The sequence below is a fragment of the Malania oleifera genome, chromosome 4, assembly GCF_029873635.1.
Source record: "Malania oleifera isolate guangnan ecotype guangnan chromosome 4, ASM2987363v1, whole genome shotgun sequence".
NCBI classification, from domain to species: domain Eukaryota; kingdom Viridiplantae; phylum Streptophyta; class Magnoliopsida; order Santalales; family Ximeniaceae; genus Malania; species Malania oleifera.
Window position 1 is genome coordinate 84,384,770 of NC_080420.1, and position 9,774 is coordinate 84,394,543.

Consider the following 9,774-nt stretch of genomic DNA (forward strand, 5'->3'; position numbering starts at 1 on the left):
TAGGTATTGCAGACTTGGTTAGGCATAGCTGTGTGTACATACCAGAGCATAGGAGGTTGGATGTGGGTAGAGTTGGTTGAGGGATGTTCTGTTGCTAAGCCGGGACTCATCGGTGGTGTTCTGTGTTTTTCCTAAAATGACGATTTCAGTAAAATCATGGCAAACCATTGATGACTTTTGTGTCTGTGTGATACGATAGACCTGGAACTGACATGTGATAGTTAACATGATTAGGGTTAGATAATTGTGTTAGTTGTACATGTTGTAGAAGTCTTGATAGAACTCTATTGTGTTTTCAGAATGGAGCCCAAGGAAAACGAACTGGGAAGTGGCTCCGAGGAGATGGCAAGTGATGAGTCTCCTATTGTGCTTCGTGGACGGATGAGATAGATCCTACGGGAGATCGGACAAAGTGTCAAGAGACGCGAGCATTCTCCTACGTCTGTGGGATGCACCATTGAGAGGTTCACACGCATGCATCCTCTAACGTTCTCAGGGGGACATAACCCGAAAATAGCAAAGGACTGGGTCGAGAAAATTGAGAGGATCTTGGAGGTCCTACACTGCACAGATAGGCAGAGAGTTCTTTATGCTACCTTCCATTTATCTGAGGAGGCAGGGCAATGGTTGACTGCCATGAGTCTGCTGGAGAAGTAGAGGGCTTGTCCTATGGAGATGTCTTGGAGCCGTTTCAAGGAAGTGTTCTTTGACAGATACTTCCTGGCTTTTGTATGTGACGCTAAGGCGGATGAGTTTTCTGTGCTAACTTAGGGGAGTATGACGGTGCATGGGTATGTTGCTCGATATATAGAGCTATCCTGGTTTGCGCCGTGTTTAATCTCGAACGTATACGAGAAAACTTAGAGGTTCGAGAAGTGCCTGAGGACAGACATTCGCAGATTAGTGGGTATGCTTTAGATCTGTGAGTTTTTTATTTTGGTGGATAAAGCCACTGTGATTGAGATTGGTATCCAAGAGGACGAGGTGGATTAGGAGCCGAAGAATTGGTTTTTAGTCTGGATCTCGTCAAGGATCGTGGAAGAAGAGGAATAGGGGCTCAGGTTACCTATAGAATACTGAGCATTAGGGTTCTCAGATAAACCAGGTGGGTAATCGTTGTACCAGGTGCCGCAGATGGCATAGTTGTGAGTGCCAGCCATTTGGGGGTAACTGCTACAACTGTGGTCAGTCGGGTCACATGGCTTAGGATTGTCACGCACCGAAGAGGGGTACGCCTTCTTCGAGTCAAAATTAGGGGAGTAATCAGGTATCCCGGGAAACCCACCAGACAAATAGAGCTCCAGCGAGGGTGTACTCACTTACTCCAGCAGATGCTGAGCATGCGGGGAATGTGGTGACAGGTACTATGATGTTGTTTTTAAATAGAGCTGTAGTTTTATTTGATTCGGGTGTGACCCAGTCCTTCGTATCTATTAATTTTGTGAAACTGTGTGGGGTGGAGACCCAAGTCATGGAAGAGGAAATGTCTGTAGCCACACCATTTGGGAGTATATCATTCTATAGGAGAATGTTGGAAGACTGCATAGTAGTAATCCAGGGGAAGCTGCTACCAGCAAACCTTGTAGTATACGACATGTTAGGGTTTGATGTTATATTGGGAATGGATTGGTTATTCTTAGATATGCTATGATCGACTGTCGTAGGAAGGTGGTAGTGTTTAGACCTCCTAGGGAGCAAGAGTACAAGTTTGTGGGATTGTGTGTGCGTTTGACACCACAAATTCTATCAGCATTGCAGGAGAGGAGATTACTCTTGGACGGATGTTAGGGGTACCTAGCTTGTGTGAGGGAACCACCGCGGGATAAGTTGAGGCTCGAGGATATTCGGGTAGTCAGCAAGTTCCCGGATGTGTTTCTAGATGATTCACCCGGTTTACCTCCAAATCGTGACGTGGAGTTCTCGATAGAGTTGCTTCTTGGCAAGGCACCGATCTTTAAAGCTCCGTACCGGATGGCTCCAACAGAACTTTGGGAGTTAAAGAAGCACTGGCGGGTTATTATCATCGGTTCGTGGAAGGGTTTTCTAAGTTGTCTGGGCCTCTAATTCGATTGACCAGGAAGGGGGTAAAGTTTGAATGGACCGGTGATTGCGAGTAGTGTTTTTAGGAATTGAAGCATCGGTTGGTTATTGCTCCAGTGTTGAACATTCCTTCAAGGGATGGTAGTTTTGTGATTTATAGTGATGCGTCTCTGAAAGGTTTTGGTTGCGTGCTTATGCAGCAGGGTAAGATAATGGCTTATGCTTCTCGGCAACTGAAGGATTATGAGAAGAATTACCCTACGCATGATCTAGAGTTGACTGTTGTTGTATATGCACTAAAGATCTAGCACCACTATTTGTATGGTGTACAATGCAAGATTTTCACTAATTACAAAAGCCTCAGGTACTTTTTCACGCAGAAGGAGTTGAATATGAGGCAGAGACGGTGGCTTGAGTTGATTAAGGACTACGATTGCACCATCATTATCACCTGGGAAAAGCTAATGTGGTAGTCGATGCGTTAAGTTGGAAGTCAGATCACGTGGTAGTATCTGCAGTTGCAGCTCAGCATCACATCCGACAGGATCTGGAAAGCTCAGATATAGAGTTAGGGCGTGGTGATCATCAGGCTTTCCTTGCTAGTTTTGTGGTTCAGTCGACTTTGTTTGAGCGTATAAAAGTCGCGCAAGCTAGTGATGCGGAGTTAATAGAGGTTATGGAAAAGGTACAGCAGGGATTGGCTTCAGAGTTCAACATCTCTGAGGAAGATGTGTTGAGGTTTGGGACCAGATTATGTGTTTCGAACGACGATGAGATCAGAAGGACGATTCTGGAAGAGCACATCGTTCTTTGTATTCGGTACATTTGGGTAGTACAAAGATGTATCAGGACTTGCGCGAGACCTTTTGGTGGAGTGGTATGTAGAGGAAGATTGCCCAGTTTGTGGAGCAGTGTTTGATGTGTCAGCAGATGAAGGATGAACATCAGAGGCCAGCAGGGCCATTACAACCCTTAGCTATTCCAAAGTGGAAATGGGAGCATATTTCCATGGACTTTGTGACCGGACTACCGCCAGCACTTCACGGCCAAAATGCTATCTGGGTGATTGTGGACAAGTTGACGAAATCTACTCACTTCTTATCAATGAAGGTTAGCTACCCTTTGAGTAGGCTAGCATACATATATGTGCATAAGATAGTTAGAATGCGTGGGGTACCGGTGTCCATTGTATTAGATTGAGACCCGAGGTTTACTTCTCGATTCTAGACGAGCTTACAGGAAGCATTGGGGACGAAGCTTACTTTAAGTACATCGTTCCACCCCCAGACTGATGGATAGTCGGAGAGGATGATACAGATCTTGGAGGATATATTGCGGGCTCGTGTGTTAGATTTTGGTGGTAGTTGGATACAGTTTATGCCGCTAGTAGAGTTCGTTTATAACAACCGCTTCTAGGCTAGTATTGGGATGGCACCGTTCGAGGCTCTGTATGGTTGGAGGTGTCAATCTCCTCTGTATTGGAGTGAGATTGGTGAATGTCAGGTGTTAGGACTTGAACTTGTGCAGCAAACATTTGAGAAGGTAGGTTTGATCCGAGAAAGGATTAAATCAGCTCAGAGTCGGCGGAAGAGCTACGCAGATGTTCACCACCGTAAGTTGGAGTTAGAGGTGGGCGGTAAGGTATTTTTTAGGATCGCTCCGATGAAAGGGGCAATGAGATTTGGGAAGAAGGGCAAGCTGAGCCCGAGGTACATTGGACCATTCGAGGTTCTTGAGCGAGTGGGTCCGGTAGCCTACAAGATTGCACTACCCCCAACACTCTCGAGGGTCCATGATGTGTTTCACGTATCCATGTTGAGGAGGTACGTGTTGGATCCTTCACATGTTATTAGCTACAAGAATATAGAGATTGGGGATACTTTAGCGTATGAGGAGATACCTATTCAGATTCTAGGCCATAAAGTTTAAAAGCTACATACCAAGGACATATCTTTGGTGATGGTATTGTGGTGGAATCACGAGGTTGAGGAAGCTTCTTAGGAATTGGAAGCAGAAATATACCGGAAGTATCCACAGTTGTTCTGAGTTATGTACATTACCCTACTTTGTATTGGAATAGGTGGTTGGTTTTGAGGAGTGTGTGTATTTGTGAACTCCTGAGACAATTTATGTTTGTAACCACGGTATTCCTCCACCATAAGTAAGGGTATGTATATGTTGTGACGGGGCTGCATTATAGTAATTGCCGGTTTTCTTCCTAAAGTTGAGCGTATAATTGATTTCATGAATGAGTTTATGAATAAGAGAGAAAATTTCGAGGACGAAATTTTTGTAAGGAGAGGAGGTTGTTAGAACCCGAACCGTGATATAGGGAAATTAATTAATTAAGAGAGGAGTAAATTGGTAATTAAGCAAGCTTCGTCGATGAAGCCAGAGTTCATTGAAGAATTCTTTGTAGTTCTCGGCGATGAAGTGCAGAGTCTTGTTGACGAGGAGTGCCAGGTCAAAGGGTTATAAATAGATATTTTCATTACTTCTCAACTAAGAAAACTCAAATTTAGTTACAAATAGATATTTTCATTACTTCTCAGTTAAGAAAACTCAACCTACTCTCTATCTCTCTAGATTTCTTCGCCGTATGTAGTGGGAATCGTAGATCCGACATTACACAAGAATCAGGGAAGGATTCTCTACAAGTTCTACGAATCGGATCGTTGATTTGGGTATCTTTGGGTTTTGGCTCGGAACTGAGGTAAGGCTCGATTTTCAAATATGATCCGATAGTTGTGTAGAGAATAAATTTGTGAGCATATTTTGTATTGTGGTATATAGGTTTTGGAACTCGATTCACTGTTTAGGGGCCTTGGTGTTCGGGATTTGTCATTTGGGGAAAGGTAAAGGGATTCAATTTATGTTGGTTATTTTTGAAATCGGACTTGGTAGAACTATGGTTCATGGTCCTGTGTGCGTTTTGGTTACTCATTTGAGGGGATCTTACAGGTAAAATTATAGGTTTTTCATGTTACAATTTTGGGGAAAAGAGGGTATTGGGCTGCATCCCTAGTTTTGTTGAAAATCGTATGTATACAGTGATTTATACTGTGTAATGGGGTTGGTTGTGCCTTGACTTTATATTAAACTATATATGTTTGGAAAACATAATTTTCATATTTCCAAATGGGTGTGGTTTGTTTGGTCATATGAGCATGCATGGTTGTGTTTTATTGAAATGCAATAGGAACTGGGTTCCGAGTTGTTCCAGGTACTGAAAGAGTGTCTGACTCTATATCCGTTGGCATATGAAATCGCTAGGCCATGTTTGGAAAGAGTGTCCAACTCTATATTTGAGGGCGTGAGCCTTACCTGCTGATCATTGAAGGGTGTGGATCCACCAGTTTGAACCAGTATGATGCCATGGGAGCCTAGGATTTGCCATGTTCTGGGGACGCCATGTATCGCGGGCCGGCTACGGGCCGATACTGGATATCGTGGGCTGGCTACGGGCCGAAGGGTGTGACGACACCAGGTTGACCATGTGTGTGTGTGCGTGTATGCACTGTACTAGAACCGTTTTGTGAAAATACTGGAATTGCATTTAACTGTGTATGTTTTGCTGTCATGATAACACTCAAATGCCACACACCGATATAACTTGTATCTGCCTTACTGAGAGGTGCCTTATCCCTGCTATACATACATATTTTTTAGGTCTTTTGGGTAACCGGAACTAGCGTCCTGTTATTGGGAGCGTAGTGGTTGGTGTACTGCGAGAAGTACTTAGGTAAGTACTAGGACTGTACTAGGTGGTCTATTGGTGGTTTTGGCTGACACCAGAGTTTGTGTTGTATTTTTGTGGAGTTGACTCCTTGTATAGATTCTGGTATGGTACAGTTTGTGTATAGAAAGACTTATTTTCTGCTGTGTACCTGTTGTGTATGTGGATATGTATAGAGTGCATGGGAACCCCACAGGGTCGGACCCAACTGTTTTGTGAAAATACTGGAATTGCATTTAGTTATGTATGTTTTGCTGTCACGATAACACTCAAATTCCACACACCGATAAAACTTGTACCTAACTTACTGAGAGGCGTCTCACCCCTGCTGTACGTACATATTTTTCAGGTCCTTCAGATAACCGGAACTAGCGTCCTGTTGTTGGGAGCGTAGTGGTCAGTGTACTGCGAGAAGTACTTGGGTAAGTACTAGGACTGTACTGGGTGGTCTGTTGGTTGTTTTGGCTGACACTTGAGTTTGTGTTGTATTTTTGTGGAGTTGACTCCTTATATAGACACTGGTATGGTACAATTTTTGTATAGAAAGACTTATTTTTCCCTTTGTACCTGTTGTGTATGTGGATATGTATAGGGTGCCTGGGAACGCCACGGGGTCGAACCCTCATTCATTGTACTGTATAGGGACAGTTTAGTTTACTTTTTCACCCTCAAATCCAATTACTGGGTTCAGGGCGTGATAGAATTTCTCTTAATCAAAATTTTTTAATCCCATACTAATTATTCCAAATAAGGGGGTATTTATAGACTTCCCTTGAAATATAACCGTTAAAGACATGGTTGGAATAATTAGAAAATATTTAATGATATTTAATTATTTTAACCTTGTTTTAGTGAGTTAACTACGGTAAAAAAATAGGTCCAACCCGAGAGCACCAGTCAACCAGGTCAAGTTCGGTCGACCTAAGTTCTTAGGGTTCGGTTGACCAGGCCAAAAATGAACTGCCCGTTCGGTCGACCAAACATGTATGTCTGAGGGTGATTTTCAATATTTACGAGGTTCGGTCGACTAGGCTGAAAATGAACTAAACTAGTCAGTCGACCAGACCATTAGGTTCCCACACGTGGGAACTCGGTCGACCATGTTGGTGCAATACAAAAATTACTCGGTCGACTAGGAAGTCAATAAAGTTGACTTCATGGAGGTTCGGTTGATTAGGGTCAATTGAACTATAGAATTCGGTTGACTAGGTCATGGTCAACTAGTTGACCCGAACCAAGTTCGGTCGACCGGGGACAAAATGAACGTGAGGTTCCGGTCGACTGAAGGTGCACATTTTGTGCAATTTGATCCTGTTTCATCCAAAAAACACCCTATTTCAAATAATCAAACATGTGTATGCATAAGTGAGTGTCCTAGGGTCATTTTTAGGTCTTTTTGAAGACACCGAAAAAATTTGGAGTCGGTCGACCAAAGGTTGACTGAAGTGTAATCCCTAAGGTCATTTGAAGGTTATTTTCATTTTGAGCTTACCTATTAAATCATGCAGGTGATGCATGCAATTATTACAAGACATAGAACCTATTTACTATTACAGACCCTTTGAATAAATATGAAAAACAATACAACATATATACATTGGGTTTTCAATCTTTAGTCCTCTCTATATGCATTATGATCTGTCAATTTAAGTTTCTGCACATAACCTCAAACACCCATTAGATATAATGAGTATTTGTCATTATTAAAACCAGGCGTGACCTATAAGGTCAACATGTGGGCCTAGGAATGTTAAGTAGTTATAATTCTAGGATTGAGATGATTAAACTTAGGCATGTGAATACAAGGATTTGTGCAAACGCCGCAGGTATTGGTTTAGGATCCTTGAAGGCACATTTTCAGTAAACATGTATGGGGAATAGGTTATGTCAAGAATTTTTAGAAATATTATATAAATGTTTTTCTGATTATATATGCATGTGGAAAATGATATTTTGGAAAAATCTATGTTTTTCTGGGAAGATGAAATGTTATAATTTATTAGATAAAATTTGTGCGGCATAAGGATAATTTTTATGGCTTGGTTGCATATGATGATTTTACCAGTGATATGATGGCTATAATGCCGAATATGATATATTGATTTATACTGGAATTGAAAATGATAGTGTTATAACGAGATGTGTTTTACCTGGTTGTTGATTTATACTGAACCTGAGAACGATGGTTTTATAAGAGATGTGATTTGACTTACTGTTTATAGATTTATGAAAATGAGATTTTGATTGTTGTTATGAAAACCACAGTATAACATTGGTAGGATATAAGGAGTTCGTTATATTGTATGTTTTATGAATATTATGGAAACTATAATATAACGTTGGTAGGATATGAGGAGACGTTAGGATATGAGGAGTTCGTTATATTGTTGGTTATGAAATTGCAATATAACATTGGCAGGTAATGAGGAGTTCGTTACATTGTTCATTATATATATACCAATATAACGTTGACAGGATATAAAGAGTTTGTTATATTAATATTATATAACACTATGTAAATTACAATATATATATATATATATATATATATATATATGCATGTGTGTGTGTGTGTGTGCGTGTGTGTGTGTTGATCTAATAGGTCATACCCAATTTTGATTATGACAAATACTTAGGTATTTAATGTCTATCAAGTTTGTGTGCAGATTTATATTAGTAAGATCTTTTGATGGCATATGAAGACTAGAAGAATAAAGACCCAAAAGATTCATTTATTGTAATTTATATTATATTTAATTCGAGTCTGTAATAGTAAAGTAGGAAAGGTTTGTAATATTTACTACATATCATGCATATAGAAACAATAAGCTTAAAGACCTTAGAATGACCCTAAGTCCTTGCACTTACACGTAAGATAGTCCCCAAATTCATATATACTATCTGGGGAATCAATTGAATTGAATTAGGACCCAAAGGGCTAAATTAGTAAGGTTTTGGGCGACCGAGCTCTAGTGTTCAAAACACCTTGGTCAACCGAACCGTTGAAAGGTCAAATAATTGACCTAACTTCGGGCGACCAAACTAAAAAGGAATTCATTGTCCTCAGTCAACCGAACTCGCACGCTTTCCTTTTCACCAATTCGGCAACCCGAACTTTCATATTCAAAACTCTCTCGAGCTACCGAATGTTCAAGTTTGGTAAGCTGAACTTGATACCGGACGATCGAATTGCGGATTTTTGGAAAATCACCTCGGTTTAGCAAACCCTCCTTTTCCTAGGGCACTCGAACATGAAGAACATACTTTTTCTCATGTGTCTATTCGGGTGAGTGAACCACAGGTCAAGCGCCCAAAACTATCGAGTTGCACAATTTTTTATAGTGGTTAAGAGGGGTTAAATAGGGTTAATTTTCCTAAACATTTTTAAAATAAATTTAATAATACCCTATGTATCCCCAACGGTTATAAAATAGGGCAAAGCTATATATAGAGGCTCATTTTCTCTGATTAGCAAGCAATTAGAAAAGTTGATTAAGTAAAAACTCTTTGAAATTTCTTAAGCCCTACTTCTTCATACAAACCCTATACACTCATATACTACCATTCTTTTGAGAAATCAAGCTTTGTGAGTGTTTTATTCATTGTTGATTGTTGCTAAAACCCTCTATTGTTATTGTATATTTGATTTTTGGATTGAGGGTTGAGCTTAGTTTTCCCCCTAGATTTAATTTAATAAATCTTTTATGTGGGAAAACTTAGAGCTTTTGGGTCTTAGCATTCATATTACAAGACACCTTAGCTCACATTTTTGTGTGTGCAAAAATCCTTTTACAAGCTCATATATGAATATCTCTTTGTGCTTTGATATTAAGAAAATATTTTTGAGATATTCTTATTACTTTTAATACAAATCTTTGAAACCCTAAATTGTGACTGAGATTTTTATCTATACATAGTTTCAAAGATTAGCCTGTAGATACACTCTTATGCTTATATTTAAGATAAACATTTCTTTGAGTGTTGATTGCACATATACA